This window comes from Oryzias latipes, chromosome 21 (assembly GCF_053564925.1).
Source record: "Oryzias latipes strain Hd-rR chromosome 21, Olatipes_Hd-rR_3.1".
Classification (NCBI taxonomy): domain Eukaryota; kingdom Metazoa; phylum Chordata; class Actinopteri; order Beloniformes; family Adrianichthyidae; genus Oryzias; species Oryzias latipes.
In genome coordinates, this window is record NC_136257.1 from 8,316,870 (window position 1) to 8,333,739 (window position 16,870).

General features: G+C 37.2%; 1 long non-coding RNA gene across 1 annotated transcript; it reads left to right on the forward strand.

The window, feature by feature from the left end:
- Positions 1–965: 965 nt before the first annotated feature.
- LOC144988786 (uncharacterized) lies at positions 966–1,864 on the forward strand. The gene is made up of 2 exons (XR_013652815.1): positions 966–1,177; positions 1,277–1,864. It is a non-coding gene; the product is annotated as an uncharacterized LOC144988786 (long non-coding RNA).
- The last annotated feature ends 15,006 nt before the right edge of the window (positions 1,865–16,870 follow it).

Below are 16,870 nucleotides of genomic sequence, written 5' to 3' on the forward strand. Positions count from 1 at the left end.
GCTTTTAAATGTGATCAAAAGATAATCAGAGTTGGTCTTTGAATTACTCTGTAACTATAGTGAATGTATCAAACTATGTGATTAAGGTCTTCAGACTTCTGTTGTAAATTTCTCCTGTGTTCTCTGCAATAGGGTCCCATACCATGGTGCTGCCACCGCTGGGGCGAAAGCTCCGAGTCTGCCCCCTTCTCCTCCAAAAATAAAATTTCGAACCACAAATCATTCCATGGTTAAATTTAGTTTTATCAGGACACAGTACGACGTGTAAGATTTTTGTTTTGGTAACGAACTTGTTCAAGCAAACATTTTGCTCACTGTGCCAGTTCCTTCAATTCACTCTGTGAACATAAACAGGTTTACAGAACATCTGAATGCACCCAAACATCCCCCTCTCATGTAGGATTGAGCCGCACAGATCCGTTTCCATCCTCATGTGGACAATTGACTTTGGCCTTTTTACAGGAGGAGACTTAGAGGACCATCTACTTGAGCTTTTTCCCGTGTCAGTCCTTGGTGATGATGTCACATCCTGTCTGGAACAACTGCTATTGTGCTCCTCAGGAAGTGAATTTCCGTGGTTTGTTCTATTTGGTGAGGATAGTTTGATGCTCTTCAAAGATGCTGCTCTCCATAAAAGTGCATGATTAAAACAAGCATATGCTTCTCTAAAAATAAGAAGAACCCCGGCCGAGTTTATGTACTGTAGATGAAACAATGAAGCAATTCTGTGTTTTTCTGAACCCTGCAAAGCTTTCGATTCATTAATCATGTAAAGATCAGTGAAACAGCTGCAGCGGTTAAATCAACCTTTAGATTCATAGTCTATATGAATCAAAGTAATGTGAGTTTTTATACTCAAAGCGTCTGTCATAAACTTTGGTAATATGGTGATTTAGAAGTCTTAACTTCTAATCACTGCAGACAAAAAAACAGTTTGTTCCATTAAAATCACTGTTTACGACGGAGTATTAGGGCCACCAAAAAAAAAAATTAGAGCCACCAAAAAAAAAAAATTTAAAATTACGAGATTTTATCTCGTAAATTTAGGAGATAAAAACTCGTAAATTTAGGAGAAAAAAACTTGTAATTTTAGGAGATTACAGTGGAAGTGAGCATGCAGAGCAGCAGGTGAACGCCATGCAGCCGCAGAGAAGACCGACTAAACTTTGTTGAACAGGTGAGCTGAATGTTTATTGATAACGTTCCAAATGTCTGGAAGGTCATTTGTTTGATTTACGATTCATTAAAGTTTTATTTATTGATGGTTGGTTTGCAGGATCTCTGCAGCCCGATGAAGCCGTCGTCGGTGTCCCTGCAGCTGTTCGCTTGAATCCTTTCTTCCTCCACCAAAGACCAGATCTCTACGTCTGTGTGACGCTTCCGTCACACAAAAGGAGGAGCACTTTTTTTGGCATTTTCAACGTTCCAAAGCTAATATAAAACACTATTTTCATTCCTCTTTATTGTTTTATGCTGAAACGGGACATTTCATCTGCAGGAGGGGGGCATTTGTAACACTGTTTACTTCCGCATTGGTGTTGGGATGACAGGTTCATGACGTAATGAGACAAATCAACTTCAGGATATGTGAATGAAAAGGAGAATAAAGGCTGCAGCGATTGTCTACACCCAAACGTGTCTCTGAGCTCCTTATTTTACATATTAAACTCCGCTTAAATAAAAAATAATCTGATTTTGAGTAGCCAAAAGGTTCAGAATCTCTTTGTTTTAAACCTATGATAATCCGGAAATGAAGCTTCACAAAAGGCTCCACATACTTCATCTTCAAGCTAGGTTCCGATAAACGAGAAACTTCGGTGTTTTTTCCTTAATCTACGACTTTTTTCTCGTAAATTTACGAGATTTTAAGTCGTAAATTTATGAGATAAAAAGTCGTAAATTTACGAGTTTTTATCTCCTAAATTTACGAGATAAAATCTCGTAATTTAACTTTTTTTTTTTTTGGTGGCTCTAATTTTTTTTTTTTTTTTTGGTGGCCCTAATACTCCGTCGTAACTGTTCAAACTCCCAAACTATATAGAAAAAAATGCAAAAAACAAAAAGTGAATATTCACAATACTGAGATTGAGCTCCTGAGTAAGTAATTGCTGTAAAACATTGTATGAATGACCTATCTATTATTTAGGTAAGATTCCATATTGAACTAACATAATGAAATTCATCAACACCAAATGGACACAAAAAGAAACTTTAGGTTTAAACCTAACATAAACTTAAAAAGAAAAATACATAAAAAAGCTAATAAAGCTCCGTCCTAAAATTTGCTTTGGTAAAAAAAAATTCTTGTCATACATTATTCAGAAAAATAACGTTTTAACCACTACGACAACAACTATCTTCTTTGCCGTAAAGGCAGGAACTGTAACTGTCCTTCGATTGTTGTCCAAGTATATTTTTTCATCTGTATTTTTAAAGGTAATTTTCCTTGGCATAACAAAGATGTCACATTTCAAACAGAAACATTTCTGTTAATGTAACTTTGGCTGCATTATGACCCCAATGGGAAATAAAGGATTAACTTGTTTGTGTCAACATATTTGACGGTACATGAATCCAGCTTTTGAGTTGTTTAGATTAATTCTGATTTCTAACATCAGGCTTGAAAGACTAACTATCTTCCTCATTTTAAGCTTTCATAGACAATTAGTGCTGAACATGAGTGTGGATACAAGTGAGGACCATAGGTTTTGTGAAAAACATAACAAATATTCTGTTAAATATTCTTAATGTGGACAAAAAAAAAAATGTAAAGCAAAAAAACTAAATTTGAATTTCTGTACAGTTTTTAAATGGTTTAGTTTAAAATTGTATACAGTTGACAAATGGACATAAGTGAAGTGACAGTGACTTTTTCCAAAATTACCGGTACATTTTGTTTTATTCACTCAAAAGAGATTTTTGTAGTGAGATTATACTCATTAATGTAATAATTCGGTACTAAAAATTCTCTAAATTCTTTGTTTTTTGTTCCTCTGTAGAACTCGTGGATCTGCACAGGATTCCTTTCCATATCTAAAAAAATGAGATAATTTTGAGGTCTTATCTTCTGACTCCTATGTGAGCTATGGAGGTATAAAAGTTCAAGGTTTATCTACAGATAATCCTTGAATGACTAAAATGTAATCTGGAAAGTAACAAAGTCAGTGCTGCTGAGTATTTTCTGTAACCTTTAACACTATTGAGTTAAAAACCCATTTAAAACTGGTTATAGCGTCTATAAGTTACAAGGAGAGGTGTGCAGACCCCTCCCTTTTTCTGCATAGCAGAGGGTGTGACAGTAATCTTAAAGTCCCACTCTGGTCACCTTTTGATCTTTTTTAAAAATGTTCCCAATGATCTTTTAATTACCATTACCAGTATGCAGATTTGAGCCAAAATTTCAAAAAAAACTGTTGTTTTCAAGCTCATAGTTTCTGCTGAGCGGCAGTAGTTCATCGGAAATTCACCCCTGAGTTGTGAGTGGGACCGTTGGAGCGGAGTAAGTCCCATTGCCTGTCATCCATCTGCTTACACCATCTCCAGCTATCCCCAGCCTCACATTAGCTGTGCAACAATGTCAAAGGGTTCCAGCCGTATACAGTTTTGAGCCAGATTCCTGCTCAGACGATGAAAACGAAGACGTACATGGATCTATTTGTCTGCAAGTAGCAGAATGCAGCAGAGCAGAGAGCTTGTGGCCTGCAGATGGTAGCTTCCACGTCAAAGATACAAGTTTTAGAAGGACTTTCTTTTTGTCTGCTCCTGATTCACAACAATTTGCATGAAGAAATACTCAGAAAAACTATTTTAATCTTAATTTTCTTTATGTATGTACTCCATCATCAGAAAAATGCCAAAAGAACATATTAAAAAACAACAACATAATTTTCAGCATTGTGAGTCTTTAAATTATTTAGAAAATATATACACATTTATAAGTTATCAGTTAACACACTGTGGTTTGCAGCATACATGAGTTCTTGTGCATTATGGGTTCCACAAATGGCTTAGCATCCTGTTACTATGTGTATCTACCTGTTGTTGTTTACAATGACATTCATTTTACTGTTGCAAAACTTCCCCACAGCTTCAAAACAATCCTTAGGGAAGGACGCCGTCACCCTGACCCTAACCGGAAGCAGTGCTTCCGGTTAGGGTCAGGGTGACGGCGTCCTTCCGGTTAGGGTGCTACAAATAGGGTGCTATTTGTGGAATACTAATGCACAGCTTCCAAAATTTGGGGGGAAAAACCTATATATCAGATTATTTAATTTGTATTGGTCTTTTATTTATTTTCAATCCTTCAGAAGAGTTTTATTGAATCTTTCATTTTAACGTATAAATTGTCATACTTGATACGAGGCTCAGAATCAGAAAACCTGTTCAACTGTGGCTAATGCCTAAATGAACAGGGCACCTGCAGCTTCATTAAACTGATGAGTTTCTATTAATTATGTTAATGAGCTGCAGTTGAAATCTCTCCTGGTGGGAAACAGTTTGATGATGAGCAGACGACTGAGAGGCAGTTTGGTTGGTTCAAGCATCCGTTACAGCCAGCATGCATGCTTCCGTGTATGTGTGTGTGTGTGCATGTATACGTGCTTGTGTGTGTTGAGTGTGTGAAAGGGGGCTTCATCCTGAGTTTTATCTCTCTTCGGCCCCGACCTGCTTATCTTTTGACAACTACACACATTGACTCGCACACACAGATCTTTTCCTGTCTGGCAAAAGACAAGGTCATGTGAGTGTGTGTGTGTGTGTGTGTGCGTTGGGTCCAGTTGTCGGCTTCGTTTCTATGACCTCCTCTGCTGGGTGTGTGCGAGTGCTGGACGGAAGGAGGCCATGAGGACTTCACACTAATATCATCCCTAATGAAGCGTCTTCGTGTGGGAGTGGGAGTACTCAGAGAGCGTAACGCAGGCAGATGGAGCACATTTCACTGTCAGCTTCAGTGGAGTTCAGTTTGTGTAAACAAAACTGACTCTGAATCATCAAATAAAAAAACTTTTTTTGGTGTATTTTGTTGAAAGTTTCTTACTTGGTGACTGAATTTCTCAGTGTCAGAGCATGCTGGGAAGTCTGATAGCAGGAAATACCTCTTCCTATCTGAAAGATGACACAAAGCTCACACTCACTCCCTTTCCTCTGTTGCTCCTCAGCTCTTAAGACTGTTTTCCTCTGATTAGTCCGGTCTGTTGGGGCTAATATATCTCCTAAGAGAATGTTTAACACCTCTCACACCCAAATCCAATCCAAGGGATCTTTCTGAAATTTCTCTGGAATCTTTATTTACAAACTAACAGTCCAAGTAAAACTTTCTCCAGCATGTTTCATGAATCATACGTTGGAAGGTATCAGGAAATAAGGTCTTGTTTTCAATAGCAAGCTGTTAGAGTTCTTTTCATTTGGGGATTTTAGGTCAAGCTCATTCATAGATCTGCAAATAAGACTTGATCTCATCAGGTGGTCTTGAATCCAGCTGTATTCGCTTTCCCCTTAGCTCACTCTGTGTTATTACTAATTACCTTATTTTCTATAGGTGTAGGGTCCACCCAATTATGAGATGCACAGTCAAGTTTTGAAAAAAATTAAGGCTATTAGGTGTGGCTTAGGGTGTGGAAAATATAGTAGCCTGTGAGAGAAAAGATATTCTCTGATTATGCAAGATAACCTAACTTTTAATACACTTTCAGGGAAAAAAAGGAAAATCTGAAGGTGTCATTTAATGAAATCCAACAGAAACAGCTAAATGGATTTGGAAGTTGCTCTATTTTTCATGTTGAAGGTAAATAACCTCGAGGTGTTAAAAATGCAAAATAAAAACGACTGTTGGCTGGTGAAACCTTAGGATTTGAATGTTACATGCTGATTAGGATGAAGAAACTCAAAACCCACAAGCTACCTTCTCCCACCCCCTTAGCAATGGGGAGAGGAAGGAGGAAGGAGAGTTTCTCTGTCCCAACTCAGAGGTGAACTTTTAATGACCCTCTGCCGCTCTGCAGAAACTATGTCCTGGAATATGACACACATTTTTTGATTTTGCCAAAAAACAGCATCATAATTATTAAAATAGAATTATTTGGTCTTTTAAAATAGACCAAATGATGATCAGAGTGTATTGTTACAGACTGAAATTGCCAAAAAAAAATCCAAATAAAATGCAAAATTTGCAGATAGTCATGCAAAATTGTTTTTCCAAACAAAAATAATCTTGGCTTTACTTTAAAGCAAATAAACAAGCAGTTTATCATTTACAGATTGTCACGGTGGCAAAGTGGTTAGCGCTCTCGCATTACAGGGAGAAGGCCTCCCTGTTTTTTCTTTTAAAACAATTATTTGTCCAGCTGAACATTTTCTTTCTTCTCAGTTTAAATCTCAACGCAATAGGGTTTTATGTCAGAAGCTGCTGTCCAGGATTTATGTTTAAACCATAAGGGGTCACAATTTGACGCAATTTTAAATGTTTCAGAATTGAATCAAGTAAAACACTTCTGCTTTGTCAGCCTCATTACACAGAGAGTAAATGGCAGTGTCAAAAAGCAGCATGGAGCTCAAACACTGCATGAAATTCACCTTCATTTTAAGCATTTCACACTGACTGAAACTGTCTCATATTCATTCATCCTTCTACCTTTTTTTTCTAGATAGAAAATGATTGTATCAGCATAATACAGACAAGGCAGCGTGGCGTCTTACTACTGAGGAACAGACACGTTTATGTTCACAGCTGTGCCGTCTCCCACGGCGCCTCCGAGTGGCCTCCAACTGCTGATGATTCATTTACAGACTCTGTGTGAGGTGAAGCCCTTTTCTCCTGATGGGGAGTGCTGAGTTAAGGACTTGTCTGTGCTACAAGTCTGTGACACGCTGGCCTGTGTTGTCCGATAATCTACAAGACATTGTTAAATCTAAGCAGAGAAAATGTATAAATTATGGTTTGTTTTCCATGTGTGACATAAAAATCAACTTGTCCTTCACTTGACTGAGTCAACCTTATCCCTTGTGCTATCCTAGGCACTTAAACATTGGGAGTTGGGTCATCTAGACCCACTAGACAGTGAGCTGAACTTTTTTCTTCAATGATTTGTGATTTTCACTGGTGTCCATGGATTACATGAAATCCTCTCCACCTTTATCCACCTTTGTCATGGTAGGGAGAACACGTCAATGGTCATCTTGACCCCATAGGATAGCACAAGGGTTATAAATGATTCATTAACGACCGGTCGTCTTAATGACCCCTGCTGGTTAATACCGATCATCTTTCTGTAACTTTGCTTTTATTATTATTAGAAAGGTTTGTGGCATAACCAACTTGTGACCAAAAACAATTTAACAATTACCCAACCTGTTTCTATTGTTTTTTGTTTTTCTTTCAAAAATCACATGCACAACATTGGTATGTCACATGACTCACATGTTGAAACTCATGATGCACCACAGGGTTTTACTGGAGACCAGTGTCTGAGCTACAACTGACCAAGCTCTGGAGACATTTACTGATGGCCGTCTGTGGAATTATGGAGACGCCGTCAAGAAAATGTAACTCATGTTGGTTATTATTCTGCTTTTTAATTCTGTCACTTAGAGCCGTTCCCAGTTTTTTTACTGTCTGTGTCATGAGACTTCAGTTGGAAAACAAAGAAGCCCTTCAGAGCTGGGGTTACGCTGCATTCAGGAATGATCAGCCTGCAAGTGGACAGCAAAGAAAGAACTTCTAGCAGCAACAACCCTCCTCTTGCTGGATCTTTGGGAGCTTTTTGTGATCTCATCTAAAGGACATGATCCACATGATTAGCTGGGAAACTAATGGGACATCCACAGGTCTGCTGATCTGTTCCTAAAGTCACACAAGGAGTTAGTGACCTATTTGGCCAGAATCATTGAAGGACAGAATTCTTATTTGAAATAGAAAGATTTTCAAAACGTTTTAAACTATCTAAGTGAATACCGGTAACAAGATGACTGTTATCCATCAAGCATGGAAATGACCAAAAGATTTGGCTCAATTTTGAATGAATTAGAAATAAAAGAACTATAAAACTCAACCTAATTCATTAAAAGTAGAAACAAAGGTTTTAACAACCAATATAATATATTAAGTTTGAACCTGGATAGAAAAAACGGCCAAAACATTAGCCATGAAATGCTCCACCACGTAAAAGGCTCAGTCGTCTCTCTGTTTTTGCCACAATCTGAGAACAAAACAAAGAAACAGATCTGCAAGTCCTAGAATGAGCAAAAAGATCATAAGAAAATCAAAAACGTAAGTCATAATATCAATTCTGCAAAACATTAGACAGAATTTGAAACGAGAGCAGAACATCTTTCTGCTCAAAGACTCAACATTCTTCTAAATCCATCTTAGATAGGGCAGACACCAACAGAAAGGGAATAGAATAGAATAGAATAGAATCCCTTTTGTCCTCATACAGTAGCATGACATAATTAAAAGTTGCTATCCTTTTAAGTTGCATAAAAAGACAATAATAAAGAGCGAAAATATAAGCAGTGCAAAGACACATTACAAATACGTGTGGTGTCATGGTGTTGGTTGGTATGCTCGCTTAGGAGCCTGATGCTTCATGGTAGAAACTGTGTCAGCTGGTCCTTGTGGGTTCTATCTTTCCTCCCCAATGGCAGAAGCTTGAACAAGTGATGTCCAGGATGAGAGGAGTTCGTCAGTATCTTCATGGATCTTCTCAGGCAGCGTGAGCTGGTAATTTTTTCCAGGCTGGGCAGATGGCAACTGATGAACTTTGTATCAGTCCCGGTCATCCTCCGAAGGGTCTTCTTGTCTGCAGCTGAGCTAACAGCAAACCAAACACTCACACAGTACATTGTTGCACAGGTGACACCTACAGCTCCTCCTCCAGGTGGTTTCACCGAGGTACCCAAAGGAAGTGAAGCCACTGCTGCACAATGAAAAACTGTTTCAAACTGATGACGAAATAAAAAATAACAAGACATAAAACGCTGAGATTATTGATTTACAAGATTTAAAAAAAAGGATGCATGATTGTTGTTTGTGAAAAATAAAAGTTAAATGTTTTTAAAGCAGAGTAGATCAGAGTAGAGTAGCAAAGCAGGTAGGTGGTGTTGCCTGAAGAAAGTTCAACCCTGACAAAAACAAAAAACAAAAAAAAGAGTCAAAAAGAAAACCAGCTCATCAGTTGGTCTGGATTAACAGGAATCTGTCCCTGTGGGCCAGCTCATTCATTAAAACACAATCACAATGACAGGCTTTTGTGTACTGGTAAGCCCCCCCATCCCCACCCCCAGGGGCTCGGGGGCAGTGGTACTCCAGAACCTGTAACAGTCAAGTAAATCACTTTAAAAGGGACTAAAGTGTAAAAAAAAACCCTGCCTAACAACTCTTCATAAACAAAAGCTCTGAAAGCCCTTCGCAATTGGGGGTACGCAAAAGTTAGAGAAAAAAACAAATTTCAATAAACACCAACCCACCTCAGCCCACTTTTGCCCACAAGACATTTTTCTGTCCTCTGGTTCAAGCTGTGGACATTTTTTCACTTGTATTGCAGGACGTTTCACTTTGCTTTGCTTTTTTGGGGGCTTTACTGGATTGTCTGTTTATGGTGAGACTGCTGAACTGTGCCGGGGTTCATCTGCTGGCAAACTGAGACCACCGTTTTATGGAAGGCCTACATTTGTTTACTTGTTCGATCCACACCAGAGTCCAGGACAGAGACTGCTATTTAAGGAAACAAAAAACCGCCCAGATGTGAGACCACCATGAATAGCTTACAGGTAAAATCACAGATGAAACATAGGATAATACTGTAGGTACAATTTTTAAAAAATATGAGTTATTGACATTTTAGTTTTGAGCAAGATTTTTGCATCAAACAGTTTCACACAAAAGCTGGATTTGATTTAAATGATAAATTAAGATTTTCAGTTTCCAGTAATGAAATTTGATGTGTATTTTTCCAGATGTTACATATAGATCTAAAACAGTTTTATAGTTTAAGTGATGAAAATTTTTCATAGGCCTTGCTGTAAATGTGGAGCTTTAATGAACACAATGTTTGCACATTTAAAAATTTAATGCAGTTCATTCATTTTTAGCTTGTTTGACTAATGACAGATTTGTTTCACTTTACTTTACCAAAATTTAATGGTTTGAAAAAAACCCAGCTGGAAGACATTCAGTTTTTGTGATGTGCACACAGACTTCTTGGAGGATGTCCAAGAGCCGTTTGTATCTTTGAACCAACAAAATGTCAGTTATCATTCCTTTTTTAGATGGTAACATAATGAATGGCTGGAAGAAGGTATTTTTTATTATTATTATATAATTATTTCAGTATTTTCCTTTTTTACACATTTTTTATTGGTTTTGAGGATATTTTTGTGATTTGTTTGTATGTGTTCAGTTCAACAAGAGAATTAGGAATCAAAAAATAAGTGAGCTCAAAAAATGCAGAAGGCAGAGGAAGCATGGGAGTAATATTTTGTGTGTAAGTTTCATGGGAACATAATTGGAATTATTTTTAAAGCAGGGTATCCAGTCCTCTAACATAAATACTGCCCCCTCCTTCTCTCACATTCATAATAACAGTCGTCCAAGCCTAAATCCAATGTCTCACCCATATTAGTGACCTACTTTTGTACATCAGAAAGTTTCAAAGTTTGAATCCTATATGTTTGTCTCTGCTTGAGGACTGTGTGGGGCTGATCCCAGATTTTTGGTTGTCTTAGAAAAATACTGAATTTGTGGGGGAAAAACATGACTTTCCCAAAGGTTAAGGGTCACCTCACCAACAACTGCTTCCTTTCATGTGTGTGTTTTTTTGTTGTTGTAATATTACTCATGTAACCATGACAACTTTCCATAACTTCCTCTTTCTACTTCACAGTGTGGAGGACTTAAGGTTTTGGAAACAGTTGCCGTTGGCAACAACTGAAGCACATTTTCTGTTTCCGCCCCTCTTCCTCTTTGTCTCACTCTCTTTCTTTCCTTCATCATAGGAAACTCATCTTTGTCAAGGTTCTCGCTGGTTTAGGATATCAAAATAAGAGCACCACATGCAGATCTGCTGTCAAAATAAGAGTTTAGCCCTTCACCTTTAGTCAGTTACAAAAGAAACATCCTGCCCCACTTAGTAAAACACATGTACATTTCAGCAGCTGCCTTCCTGTCTTCCTCCATCTCTCCTACACATCCTCCCAACCCATTTTTTTTCTTTTGAAGTAACCTGCACATGCTTCCTGCTAAAGAACACTGTGACACTGACACATATGAAAAAAAATTAGAGACCAGCCTATGGTTCACTCAAGAGAGTAAAGAAACTCTGGTAACACTTTATATTAAGATTCCTTAACAAGCTTTGTTAATGCGTTTACAAGCATTATAATAGAATTTTTAGGGCCTTAGTAAGACATTTAGTACAGTACAATAGTACCTAAAATTTAGTACAATAAGTCTAATAAGGTCTATTAAAGTACTTAGTTAACACATTTACAAGCATTATTATTAGGATGTTTTTAAGATGCTAATGATACATTTATTGGCATTGTAGATGCCTAACAAATGTGTCAGTGTTAATAAGCTCAATAAGATTTATTAACAACCTTTGTTAACAAATTAAGAAGTATTATTATTGTTTGGGGTTCTAGTAAGACATTTATTAGCATTATAGATGTCTCACACAAGCCTGAGTGTTGATAAGCTTAATAAGTTTTATTAACTAACTTAACAAATGAATAGGCTTTAGTAATGTGTAAGATGCTAGTAAGAGGCCCTCTTGAGTTTATTATTGGGATTGCTTCAGTGTCGGATGCAAAATATTCAGTCTGTATAAAATTGAATAAACCAATGCATTTTATTTGAGATCCATTGGCCTCTGTGAATGAATGTGTAATAATAAATGATTAAGCTACCATGTTGGTTGAAGCATTTTTTCCAACTGAGTAAAAAAATGAAAAATAAAAAAGCTGTGGGATCAGACGCCTTGAATCTGGCCCCAGAACCAAATTGAGTTTGAAACCCCCCTGGTCTAGACAGTACACTAGTACATTAATAAGATGTGTTGCTTTGAGGTTAGTTGTAATCCAGTAACATAGTACATGCGGATAAAACTTTATACAACAACAGACTGTGTTACTCAAAACAAAAGTTATTTATTAGCCAAGAAAAAGAAAAATGGTATTAATCTGGAAGGATGACAGGAAGAGCTTTTATTGAGGAAATGTGTGACTGACTCCAGATTGTACAAGGGCAATTCAATTCAGGCCGGAAGTGAACAACATGCTTAAAAAAAGCAGCAGAACACGACAAATGAAATAAAGCTACTGAATTTAAGCAAAAGGGGAAATCAATCTGGTTGAACAATATATATTTACGAATTGATGCCCTTTACTAGTAAGCTTTGGAGTCTCCTCCTATGACCCGGACCACACAAACACCAGATCCTCCACGATCCCACAGATCCCCGTTATATCTGTCCTGCCTTGTGGTTCATTCATAGACCTCAACATTTAACCTGTTTTAGGTTTTGTTTGCTAATAAGTAGCAACTGAGGTGCAGAACCAAGCTTCAGACCCAAATGGTGTCTGTTCTGGAATCTCCAAAGACTGATTCTACCGGTAAACCACGGGAGAATCTGCATTAACATTTGAAAAACGTTAAAACAATGGTTCCTTTTTCAGAGTAACATCAGTTGCCTTACAATCCAGTCTTATCAAACCCCTAAAAACAGTTGGTTTCATCCAACCAGTTATGCAGGGTCTTCTCTGAATCAACCAGCGGGTGTTGATGATCATCCAGCTGAAGAGAAGAACATCACAAATACAGAAATATATTGTTGGTTTTGTCTGAGGCTTGCTAATAGTAATAAAGATCAAAACTGCATTTGTAGGTCAAAAAAAAAAAGAGTGAATATTCCTTTGACCATGATGTTGGATTCTTTTCTCCATTGTTCATTCTTTTTTTTTTTACTTCCGTACAACCAGGAAGTCTTCTCAGCCGGCTGACAGCTGCACATGCACTGTTTTACAGTGCATATCTGTCCACAGTCACTATAGAAACCACCCAAGAGAACCCGCTCATTTGACAGAAATAAGCAAAAATTGGTGAAAGCAGTGGAGGTTTCATAGAAGAATAGATGGATCAGTGATCCATCCACTCAGAGACAAATGGACGGTTACCCCTGAGTGTTCAGTTTGTTGGAAATTTCAAAGATTGGTGCCAAAAAAAAATCAATCTTTGCAAAACTTGAATTATTATTTCTCAACCCCCTTTTTTAGTTTAAATTGCTGCCGGATCTCTTTTCGCTCTGGTTATCTCAGCGTGCGTGCACACACAAATGCACACACACTAACAAAAGATGCTTTTACACTAATGAGAGTTCTGTCTTATCGTGGCAGAGGCATGGTTGTTGTTTTGACTGTAGCTCCCAGTAGCAATTCTGACATGGGGAGAGACAGAACATCTGTCATAACTTGAGGCATCCCCACAGGAACACACACCCACAATCACTCTGGCTCTACACAGCTGCTCTGACCAACGGCAAGAAATCTAGAAGAAAGAGACCAGCAGAAGACAGAACCAGTCTCTTTCTAGAGTAATCACAGTTCATTTGTACCCCCCCCCTTTCAAGTCCAATCGCCTAACAAAGTGGGTCACAATGCTATCTTTGATAGATGCTATAAAAAATACTGCACACTTTTGTTTTCTTGCAGTTTATTTAGGAGTATTTTATTGTGAAAAACCAGAAGCACAGTATTTCCTGGATTTATTTAACAGGAACTGAAAAGGATGTGAAAACTTCCTGCCTCATCGCTACTTGTCTGATTTCATTTTGCTTTTTTAATTTTATTTACTCTTATCGGTAATCATAAAGTTAATGTGAGCAAAAGGGTGGTCCTAAATTTCCATTCCAGCACGGGCTTTTATTTTGAAGTTCAAAGGGTTTAAGAGAGGAGGTCTCACACTGAAAAGGAATATTTTTATTCTAAATGTGGTATGAATAAATGACGTAAAGATGTCAAAGGAAACATGTTGTCATACTGTCTAAACATTTCTGGGGGGGGAAATAACAACTGAGTGTTTTTAAAATAAATGTCAAATTCACCACAGTGACCAAAGGTAATAAAAATCATCAATCCTTTTCATGCAGAAAATAAAGTTTTAGATTCTTAAATGTACCATATTGTGTAATAGAACTGCACAATATGACCCATCATATACCTCTATTTTAAATTATGTGGTTTAAAAACAGCAGGTGCACCAGATCAGAGGGGATTTAGAAAACAGGAAAGGCAGAAGAAGCCGTCTCACTTTGACAGGACGGATCACAAGACGCTGCTGGAAAAACATTTTTTTGCGCAAACTAGCAGAGATTTTGGAGAGATGAACAAAGACAAACGTTCAGGGTGTTTGTGTGTGGATACCATAAGTGATTAAATTATATTTAAATTTGAACTTCCTGTTCTGGGATTTCCCCAGAGTGAAAGAAGCGTGTAGTTTGGTGTGCAGCACATGGACAAAAGTTTGCAGCAGAGTACTAAACCACTTTGGATGTTTGTTTGTTTTCATATATAAAAAAGGAAATTGTGGAATAAACAGAACAGTGGTGGTGTGATGCTGCCGGTGTTTTGACTCCATTGTTCTGTTTTGTCCCAGATCTGACTGTGTTAATGATGAAGAGGCTAACGCGCTCGAGCCAACGGTGCAGCGGTTGGCTGTTGGACAGCAGAATGGAGCTCTGTTGTCACATCTGCAGCTCTTTGCATTTTCCTTCAAACACGGGTCGGAGGTTATTCCACCACTGGGAGGTCAGAGGTTGAAGTTCACCTCCTTCTCCTCCCACAGCCACTCCCTCTCTCTGATGTTTCACAGCCTAAATTTGAGTCTCAGCATGACTTTGACTTTCTTTTTTGGTGTGTGAGCAAACGAAAAAGTTTTCTTCTTATAAGAGGAGAACAACTTTTAAAGAAGGCGCTGTACTCTAATTATATCGCGTTAGACTCTAGATTTTTTTAATCACTACAAGTAAAGTCAGCTTGGAAAAAGTGAATAGGTTGAGTACTATCAGTAAAAACAGAGCTGTCATTGATCAAATACCGTATTTTCCGGACTATAAGTCGCTCCGGAGTATAAGTCGCACCAGCCCAAAAATGCATTATAAAGTAGAAAAAAACACAGTTAAGTCGCACTGGACTATAAGTCGCATTTTGACGGGAAATTTATTTGACAAAATCTGAGACCTAGAACTAATAAGTTCCACAACCTCATATGACACAACCATAGCAGACTGTTTATCTCATAATTTCACAGTAATTCTTTCTCATACTTATTTATTTATTCCTTTCATGAAGCATCATTGGCCAACTAATACTCTGTTTTCATCCTGTATTTGTAGAATGTTGTCATTTTTATTGCATTTCTCAATCTATGAAATCATTAGAAAATAGAATATTATGTTGTTAGCCTTCAAGATCTTACTGTAAAAAAAAGTTTGCTGATTCTCTGAGTCACTTAACATCCTCTTAACACTTAACATACCTCATACATCAAATTGACCCAGGAACATCATCTCTGTTCCTCACAAATGAATATAACAGGAGGGTTAACAATGTATTTATTTCAATTTATTTCTAATATAAGTCGCTGCGGAGTATAAGTCGCACCCCTTGCCAAACTATGAAAAAAAGGGTGACTTATAGTTCGGAAAATACGGTACATCCTTGTGGATTTACCTGCCATCAATCCGGCTGTAGGGAAAAAAGCACAAACTCTGAGAAAGGGAGTTTCAATTCCAGAATATTTTATCCCAAAATAAAACTTTTTGGGCTAAAAAGCACCTGACTGTGCTCAGTAAGCCCTGTCAAATGAAGAATGTTGTCACATTCACACTACTTATAAAGGTTATTCATCCATATTTTTCTAAACAGACAAAAATTGAACAAAAAATATTTAATTTGTAGAGACAAGTTCTTTCATGTGCTCAAATTGGTAAATCTACCGGTAGTAAAATCTTCAAATTTGATCAATTTTCTTTAAATAAGCAAAAAAAAAAAACTGCCAATGGGGTAAGAAAATGTTTTTTTTTTAACCAAGAATCATTATTTCAGGAAAAAAAAACTGTCCACTAAGAAATGTTTTTTTCAGCTAAGATTATTTGGATATTGAAAAACTTTGCAGATAAGATATTTTTTCTTGCAAGAGAGAAAACATTTTTTCTTGAAACTATGGTCTTTTTTACTTTCTTAACATTTTGTTTTTGCAGTGTATGTTACTGTGTTACTCATATTGTGCCTGTTTATTGACAAATATTTAAATATGTCTATGTTATGTTTAATTTTAGATTTTAAATCCTGGTGTACTTTATAAACCCTTAGGTGTACATATTCTTTTTATTAAAAGATAGATTATATCATCTTAATCACAGTCTTTGGTAGATTTTCTTTCTAATAAGACATTTTCTATTGTAATAATGGTAGATTTACACGCTGACAAGTGTTTTCTTGACCTGCTGCAGAAAAACCTACAAAGGAAATGCAGGGAGGGATGTTAAGTGGGGACTTTCCAGGAAGTGAAGCACCGTTTCCTGTCATATACTTGACAGGGTCGCACTTGGGCTGTCTTCATACAACATCTACCTTTATGTGATGATTTAAATCATTTGGGTGTGACAAATATGGAAATAAACACCGATTTAAAAATAACTCATGTATATTTCAAAACCTTTCTGCACATTGGTGTTCTTTGACAGGCTGCATGTTTTAAAATCAGGAAAATCAAACAGTCCCTACAAAACATGTTTTAAAATAAAATACGTTTTACTTTGTATTTTCTTTACTGTAACATTATTTGCAAATTTTGCGCTTTTAAATATTAGTCTGT